At 40.7% G+C, this 9530-nt stretch overlaps 1 long non-coding RNA gene across 1 annotated transcript; it reads right to left on the bottom strand.

Annotated features, from left to right (window-relative positions):
* Positions 1-2599: 2599 nt before the first annotated feature.
* Positions 2600-7988, bottom strand: LOC116377741 (uncharacterized). The gene is made up of 2 exons (XR_004212236.1): positions 6076-7988; positions 2600-3296 (listed from the first exon to the last, which is right to left on the bottom strand). It is a non-coding gene; the product is annotated as an uncharacterized LOC116377741 (long non-coding RNA).
* Between the last annotated feature and the right edge of the window lie 1542 nt (positions 7989-9530).

Genomic DNA, 9530 nt, shown 5'->3' with positions numbered 1-9530 from the left:
TGTCATTCAGGTTCAATTGAGATAGCACTACTCTCTTTTCTGCATTTTAGATTCATACTCTTGGATTGAATCTTGTATTTGTGGGGCTTTTATTTTGAAAGGGTGGGACTGGGTGGGTGAGTGAGTGGGAAAGTGAGACAGGCAGACAGACAGTTAGATGGACTGAGTGAGTGGGAGAGAGAGACAGGCAGACAGACAGTTAGATGGACTGAGTGAGTGGGAGAGTGAGACAGGCAGACAGACAGTTAGATGGACTGAGTGAGTGGGAGAGACAGACAGACAGAGAGCGAGAGCCTGTGTGCGTGTGTGTAACTGGTTGCCATGGTGAGCCACGCACCTGGTGTTAGAGGCAGACTGATTAAGAAACGTTGCAGTAATCAGTGATTTTGAACAAAACCCCTGCCTCTTTTTAACAAATTAGCAGGAGTCTGAGTGCCAAAATATGGATACCGTGAGAAAGATAAGACTCTGCCAAACGCGCTGATGTGTTTTTTATGTTTGTGGTCTTAAAAATGTGAGCTCCAGAGCAATAGACAAAACTGGTACCGTCTGCTTTCTTTGAGAAATTAGTGGTGAGATTTAACATTGAGTCTAATGGAGCAGTTGGTTGGAGTTCATGTCGCTCTGCGGCTCTTTGAGCCAAATGTGTAAGTCCGTTGGATTCCATAGACACTTTACTGCGACCAGCACAACATTTCCAAGCTTTTTGGCCAAAATGGTGTATAAAGTAACAATTGTGGGAGCTGGAGCAATTTGTTTGGAAAAATCACAGAAGATTTTCCTGCTCTGCTCCACTCCACAAATTGTCTTGAAACTTAATCTGTGACTTCATGAAAACTGTGCTAGCTATCAAAATGTCCATTTGGCTCAATAAAATGCAGGGCTTTTTGTCTACGTTTTAAACTTTGAATCATGTTTCTACGTTAAAGTATGGCTTGTCAATATGGGCCCAAAGTTAAGTGTTTTTTTTGCTCTCTTCACGCCGGAACTCCATTCAAGTGAATTTTTGCATTTTGCTCCGTTTTTGGGGATTTTCGGGAATTTTCGATAAAACCGCTTGGCAAATCTCTCTGATAGATAGCACACTATTCCCGATCAGGCCGCACGTTTTGATGTATTTTTCACGCCGCTGTTGGCAACGCTGTGTGAGGAGAAGTGTGCCAAACTTTTGGATAAACCTGATTATTATTATTATGAAGCCCGATGGATAATATACAGTGTGCTTTGGCACAACTGCCTTGTGCCACAAAGCCACACTGAATTAGCTGTAGAGTTTCCCAGGTTGGGTGTGAAAGAACAACAAGGCTTTCAAGTTAGTTATTGGGTATAATAACTAACTTGCATTTAGCAATAGCAATACTCAGTCCAGAGTATTAATGTTTGCGTTTCAGCAGCCTATTTTTCACCGAATAAAATTTGTCTGAAGCCGCAAAAGCTATTTGATATCACAGCTTATAAAGTTTCATATATAGTTATGTTATATATACAACAAACTATAGTTTTTGTATATTTATGAAATTATAGAACAAGAATAAAGACAATTCTTGACATTTTACCTGTTATAACAATATCAAACTCTTATGAAGAGGAGAAAAAAACTTCCTCAGTTTGCTGCAGCAATCGCCCTTTTTCGCTCATCTCCAGCGTGATACTTTTGAAATGCTGTGTGCTTGTTCTGGAAGTGTCTTTCAACATCACCAGGTAGCCAAAATTACCTGGCCCAGATCCGGCATAAGCTCGGCACGCCAGAAGAAACACGTCGGGCAGAGTCCGGTTTCCGACTCGGCTGAGACTCGGGATGAATGACGCCCCAGAGTCGGGCCGAATACACTGGCCCGATTCCGGGTGCTGACACTGCCGTCACTGGGCCATAATCGAAAAGAACCAGGGCCAGCATCGGCCCGCCAGAAGAAAGGCGTCGGGCTGAGTCCGGTTGCCGACTCGGGATGAATGATGCCGCAGAATCGGGCCGAATAATGTTAAGTGAAAACCATTAGCCAAATAAATAAAGGTACATCTCATATTCATATTTATTCTTTGCAAGTTATTAAAATGAACATTTTGCATTTTGGTCGTTTTTGCAACCAGAGGGGACACAAGCAGTCCAACGAATGCTAAATAAGCACTGTAAGAAATGTACCGTGAAATTCAGTTATTAACTGGCAGCTATTGACTAGTAACTTACTGTAAACCCAAGTCACAGTAATTGTTACCATGCATTGTATTTTTTAATACAGTAGCAGTGTTTTGATTGTGAAATCAAACAAAGCAATTAAAGTATTTACTGTATTTTTGGTTAGTGTTATAACCATAATATAAATAACAGTAATCTCCAAGTAGTGTAATTGTTTTGAAAGTTAGTGTTTAAACTGTAAAATAAAACACAGTAATATCAAAGTACTGTTTATTTTTTACGGTAATACTGTTTTAGCTGTAAAATATAAAATTGAATGTTGTATTTTTAAGTTACAGTATCTTAATACCGTGCTGGTAATTTACATATTACCAGTATTCTGCTGTTAAAATAAAATATCACTGTATTTTAAAATACACACATTTTTAAGCTTCAACAATAACTGCAGGGAGACAGCAAACAATACATTTTTAACAATTTATTCTTAGTTGTTGAACAGTAGCAAGGATAACGTTATTCCTGTGCTTGCGAGTATACCGTGGCTTCAACAAACATAATGCACTAGGAATTTTGTTTTCTTTTGATAACCCAATGACAATTATCTTCTGTCTTCTGAAATGTGCATAACTGACAAGCAGCTGTAATCTCTAAACATTTACAATATTAGCAATCACAAAACGATGGATATTAATATCCAAAAACATGAATATTGCAATATTTGAAACCGTGGCGATAACAAATCAACACAAAAATATGAGGCCTTTTCTTCTGTCAATTTTAATGTTAACATGTACTCTACAGGAGGAATTTGAGGTAGACAGCTTAAAAGGTGTTTACATCTCCATGAAAACCTTAATGCTAACTGCAAAAACAGTGTACTATACACATTAGTATACAGTACAGTTCATACTTAACAATTGCTATATTTTATGGAAATTGGACCAAGCATATGTATCCGTAACAGTTCCCTTTAAAACTTATAACAATGACAGTAACATCTTAATAATACCGTTTCCCCTTTACATACAAAGAGAGCTCACCCTGTTCCATGGACGAACTGAGGTGACTTCACTGAGCAAAGTGGTCTGTGGCTCCTTGCTTCTTAGTGAGTCCATCACTATTCAGTCCATCAGCTCCACAGTGCAAAATGAATAGCAGATCCCTGAAAAAACAACAAAAACAATAGCAAATAAGAATTTAACTTCATTTGTGTGGATGAAGACCAGGGATTTAGGCATATTGTTTGACCTGTGGGAGATCAATGTCCCACATATATCTTTAATGGTGTGAAGGCAATCTGGCATTCATGGAGTGGAGTCACTAGTGTGGGTACAGGCTTATCATCTTTTATTTTCTTTCTTAACTCCATAAGCAGGATAGGAAACATACTTTATGAATAAAATGCAACACTGTGGCGTTGCAGATGAGCATGAAATAACTGTAACTGTTTCCGAGAATTTAGACAGCCTATACAGTGGCACGTACACTTAGGTTACAGTCTGCCCTGTCCAGCAAACTGATGTCTGAACTGGAATATAAATAAGGTTTTGCTACCAGGCGAGCAAATGTAAATAACACGGGGAAAAAATGATTCAATGCAGACATTGATCCGTTGTTGAATGAGGAAGAGGGGAAAATGATATAGTTCACCGTAATTAACTATTGCTAATATCAATGTCCGTTCCAACCACATCTACTGACATAACAACAGGAAGTCAGTGGTAAAGTAGTAAAGCCTGCATCTTGCTTGACTTGATTGGCTGCCTCTGTCAATTGTGACATTGACAAGAGGTGCGACTGCGCATCTGGTGCTGAAAAGTTGAGAATATTTTATCTAAGGAGTGCACGGTGTATGAAAGGAATGCAATGGTTTTGCAGGTGACGCGTTTTTGGTGTAGTCGGTGTGAAAATTGGATGTCTCTGTCTCCCTCCCCACACATCCGCAACTATGGAGTCATGTTCAACAGCAACCTCTCCTTTGAACACCACGTCAAACAAATCACCAGAACTGCCTTTTTCCACTTAAAAAACATAGCCCGTCTCCGCCCATCACTCTCCTCATCTGCTGCTGAAACTATGATCCACGCCTTCATCACCTCCAGAATCGACTACTGCAACAGCATTCTTCACGGCACATCATCCAAAATCCTAAATAAACTCAAGTACATCCAAAACTCTGCTGCTCGCCTGCTCTCCCACACCCGCTCCCATGACCACATCACCCCTGTTCTCCAGAACCTCCACTGGCTCCCCGTCCCACAACGGATTGAATACAAAGTCCTTCTCCTCACCCATAAAGCCCTCCATAATCAGGCCCCCTCCTACCTCACCGACCTGCTTCACCACCACACTCCATCCCGTCGGCTCCGCTCCTCTGATGCCAACCTCCTGTCCCTTCCACTCAGGACCAAGCACCAGACATGGGGCGACAGAGCCTTCTCCATATCTGCCCCCTCCCTCTGGAACTCTCTCCCCAAACGAATCCGAGACTGCACCGACCTTTCCATGTTCAAATCCCAAATCAAAACCCACCTTTTCAAAACTGCTTTTAATGTGTGACCATTATTATGTATTTTAGTTTTTAGTGTTGCTTTTATATATGATGATTTTAATGTAAAGTGTCTTTGAGTACTATGAAAAGCGCTATATAAATAAAATGTATTATTATTATTATGTTTAGTAAAACTCACACTGTTGTGAGGAGGAACTCTGCTTTGTCTGTGTGGGCATGCCTGTTCTCTCAATGTTTGCCAGTTCATCAGTTTTAAGTCATCTAAATATTTTAAGTTAAAGTCCGCTCAAACAGACACACACGGATAAAATAACACGGAACAAAAAAACAAGGCCGCAGCATCTTTAATCTGTAGAGCTAAAATCAGTAAACTCTGGTTACTGATATGCTTCATGTATATATGCAGATTTACAGTGCACTGCGGTGCGTTTATACGTGTTCCCCGATTACCAACAGAGTGGATGTTAACAGTTAGCGCAGATGGGTTCAATAGTATATGGCATCAGAAAAAGCCACATTTTGACAGATTAACTTCCAGCGTGCAATAGTAATAAAACTCAATTCAGAGTTTATGAGTGTTCTTTTACAGATTTGTCTAATTTTACTGTTGTTGGACAGAGTTAAACATATGTAATGGGCACTTAGTGGTGGCAATGTTTGCGATTACTTACTTACATTCAATTGTTTGTTTTTACTGTTGCATGCTGCGAAATCTAGCAGCTACAATATAAACCTTTTAGTCTTACACAATAATCCATTCAATTCTATGCCATTAGACAATATACATTTGTATATATAGATATATATATATATATATATATATATATAGTAAATATATATATTTTTTAATATGTATTCAAATTACTTCATAAAATCGGTCTAAATGATCAGATACAGTTCCTTTTTCCACGCTCATCTGCAACGAAAAGTGTAATCTTTTATTCACAAATTATTTCTGTTCTGTGTGGAGCAAGGTTGTAATAGTTTTTAGTTTTTTAATGAAGTATATAGTTTTTGTATTTAGTTGTTATAGTTTGTTTTTGTTAGGGCCACGTATAATGTCTCTACATATACATACAAAATACGTGGTCAAAAAAACTGTTTACGAATGGCCATAATTTTGAAATCTTTTGATTTGGGAATCAACTTGTGTATTTTCAGAACCACAGAAGAAAACCAACCTGCAATTTCAACCCTACCCCAGCTGGTCAACATCAGACCTGAATAGATTGGTAAAATGTAATTTGTTCTACTGAATCATAATGTTGTTGTTCAATTTTTCAAGACTAGACTATTCTTGTATTGTCCACAAATGCCACCTAAATGCAAGTACGGTGATTTTTACCTGGTCAATGCTACAAGCAGACTTTAATGGAGAAATGCAGGTAATGCAAAGAAACGTGATGTACATAAGAATTTTTAACAATACCTTTGTATACGTTGTGGCTGCTTCCACCTGATACCCAAGGGCAGGGCAGTTGTGAAATCTGGCATGGGAGGTAAATATGTGATTACCACACGGCCTTCTATGGACAGCATCCACCTGTTCGCTGATATATATACATACAATAAACATATGCTGTATATGATTTTAAAAGTCCAATCGTGGCAAGTGAGCATATTTGTTTAATCACTCTTATTATAAACTGCAAAACTTACAATCCGTGCCTCTCCACCAAGTCAGAGACGCAAACTTTGACGAGTTTCAGCCTGTTTTTTCTGTAAAAATGCCTTGAGTTTGGAGTTCAGGAACTTTCAGGAACTTTCTTTTCGAGGAGAGGCCTCAATCCATCCTGTACATCCGGCTCCTTTATAGGCTTAAAAGAGAACTAAGAGCAAAGCCGCAGAAAGCAGAAATTTAGACTAATTTCCATGAGATTCTTTGGAGCAAAATTTGACAATATGTACACATAACCCCAAAAAATATAAATGAAAATGTACCTGAGTTAGACAGACTTCTCTTGCAACAGGTTGAAAATGGGAACTTGGAATCTGTCAAGGTTCCTTATCTGTACACTACTATCAACATCAGTAAACTCTTGGAAATCTGTGTTTTTTAAAATCCTTTCAAGGACAAATCCCAATTTGCTCGTCTTTTCCAGAAGTTGGTTTGTGCTTTGGACACTGTACATTTTTCTTGTCAATTCTTTACCATCCATCATCCTTAAATGTGGTTGCGAGGACTTTCACAGCCCTGAAGCTCTCCACATTGATTTTATATTCATGTGCAGAAAGGTCCTTCGCCCTATATAACGGGAGGGAAAGCCCTGCTACAAAGTCAACTGTGATTAAAAAACCTGTTCTAGTCCCTGTTCAAGACAATTATAAACAGCTAGCTAATATTAGTTCCATGTAGGTTAATGGCACACTTAGTTTCTTTAACAAATCAAACACAGTTAACCCAAACTTTACATTTAATAACGTTACCGCTTAACCACTTAACGATACTTACTTTTCCTCTGCCCCATCGCTAACTCCTGTCTGCTCTAAGCGCATCTAACTCTCTCTATCGTACACCTCAACACGTAACGTAAAGATGACCTATCTCGGACGGCGCTAGCCGCTATTGGCCCATCTCAAACGATTCCGTCGTGGCGCACTTTCCGGTCATTTCGCTGTCATTTTCTTTGTCGATCGCCCAGTAATATTAATTCATACATATCAAAGAATCTACGTGTCAAATATCATGAATATATATGGACGTTTACATGTCTAAATACTGTAGGAAAGTGACTGATGAGAGAAAGCAGAAAGGACACTCGGGCGACGGTCTTTACTCTGAAAAGTGTCTCTGTATTTTCACCGTATTGCTAATATGAGTTAGCATATGAGTGTAGTTTGTAGCTAGCTTTACACTACTTTGTCTAGCCAATGAAAATATAGCATTGATGTGTGACATAATCTGTAGTCGAGGAGAGGGAGGCAGAAATGTTGTGTCTGAAAAAATAGTTGTGGCCCCGGGAAAAACGAACAAAGAATCGTAGCGCGAGTTAAAGGTAGGCTGCTGTTTGTTTGGTCTTAGCTCTGAAACATAGCAGCAGACATATGTCAAATTAAATGTTTTTCTTGTTTATCATAAGCCAGGCTACATTAAGTATATTAATGCACAATTATCTGATAAATGATGCAAATAATGTTGGTGTGTGTGTGTGTGTGTGTGTGTGTGTGAGAGAGAGTGAGAGAGACTGTCTGTACATTTCTTGAAAGCCAGCAGTGACTCTTATGATTAGAACTATTGGTTATGTAGATAAACCTCCAATATAATACAGTGCTATGTTATACAGTATATAAGGTTAACCAAAATGTATGTTTTTGACTCAAGTTTGGGACAGACGGATCGGTGCGGCTGCAGCAGTAAAGCAGGCGCTGCACCGGACCGTCTTGGTGAAGAGGGAGCTGAGCCGGAAGGCAAAGCTCTCAATTTACCACTCGGTCTACGTTCCTACCCTCACCTATGGTCACAAACTCTGGGTCGTGACCGAAAGGACAAGCGGCCGAAATGAGCTTCCTCCGTAGGGTGGCCAGGCTCAGCCTTAGAGATAGGGTAAGGAGCTCGGTCATCAGGAGGGAACTTGGAGTCGAGCCGCTACTCCTTCGCGTCGAAAGGAGTCAGCTGAGGTGGTTCGGGCATCTAATTAGGATGCCTCCTGGACGCCTCCCACTGGAGGTTTTCCAGGCACGTCCAACTGGGAAGAGACCCCGGGGAAGACCCAGAACACGCTGGAGGGATCTCCCAGCTGGCCTGGGAACACCTCGGGATCCCCCAGAATGAGCTGGAACATGTTGCCGGTGAGAGGGAAGTCTGGGTCAGCCTGCTTGGCCTGTTGCCACCGCGACCCGACCCCGGATAAGCGGAGGAAAATGGATGGATGGATGACTCAAGTTTCTCTCTTGTGGTTTATGTTCCTGCCTGAAAAGATAGAGAACAGAGACAGAGAGAAGGAAGAGAAGAGAGGCAAAGGGAGACATCAAGAAGCAGAAAAAGAGTAGAAAGCAGACTTAAAGAAGCAGAAAAGAACAGAACGAAGACATCAGGAAACAGAAAAAGAGTAGAAAAGACAGGAAGAACCTTTAAAGTAAGAAAGGTAGGTAACAAGTGTCTGTGTGAGAGTTTTTTCCTTTACAGGAGGATCAAGAAAAAAAAAAGATGGATATAGAAATTGTAAATCTGCAATGGTTTAAGGTAAATATATTTATGTCTATGCATGTGTTAAATATGCATGCGTCTATACATGGTAATCTGGCAATTCATAGAATTATTCAACTTATTGAGACATGTATTGTGGCTTTAAAACAAATTTTGAATTTAGTTTCTCACTGTGTCAAAATGAATGTGTATTTGCAGATGCCAAACATCCGGCAAGTTCGGAAGAGGGAGATGAAGACGGCAGGCAGCCCAGCAGTTTGGGGTTCCGAAATCCAGCCTGAGTGACCGAGTCAGTGGAAGGGTGTCCTCTGACTGTCTCTATGGTCAGAGGACTCTCCTCACCCCTGAAGATGAAGATTCCCTGGTGGAGTACTGTTTGTATTCTGCCAGTCACGGATTTCCACTGACGAAGCGTCAGGTCCTGGCCCACGCTCTGGCCATTTACAACCTCCGCCACCAGGAAGCACCTAGAACCGTGCTTGGCCAGACATGGTGGATAAACTTTAGAGAGCGGCAACACCATCGCCTTACTGCCCGGACCTCAGACATCATTGACCGTGGGAGGGCATCCTGCGCCAAGAGGGGGCCAATTGAGGAGTATTTCGGGCTCCTCAATTGGTTGAGGGAGAAACCCCGTCAGAGAAACCCCGTCAGATATATAACTGTGACGAGACGGGGTTTCAGCTGGACTCTACAAGAAACAAGGTCATCGTGCCCCGGGGGACTAAACATGCTTA

Source organism: Anarrhichthys ocellatus, unplaced genomic scaffold (genome assembly GCF_004355925.1).
Source record: "Anarrhichthys ocellatus isolate YVR2014 unplaced genomic scaffold, GSC_Weel_1.0 scaffold1623, whole genome shotgun sequence".
NCBI lineage: Eukaryota > Metazoa > Chordata > Actinopteri > Perciformes > Anarhichadidae > Anarrhichthys > Anarrhichthys ocellatus.
Note: the sequence above shows the minus strand (reverse complement) of the source record. Positions and strands in the feature narration are given on the sequence as shown.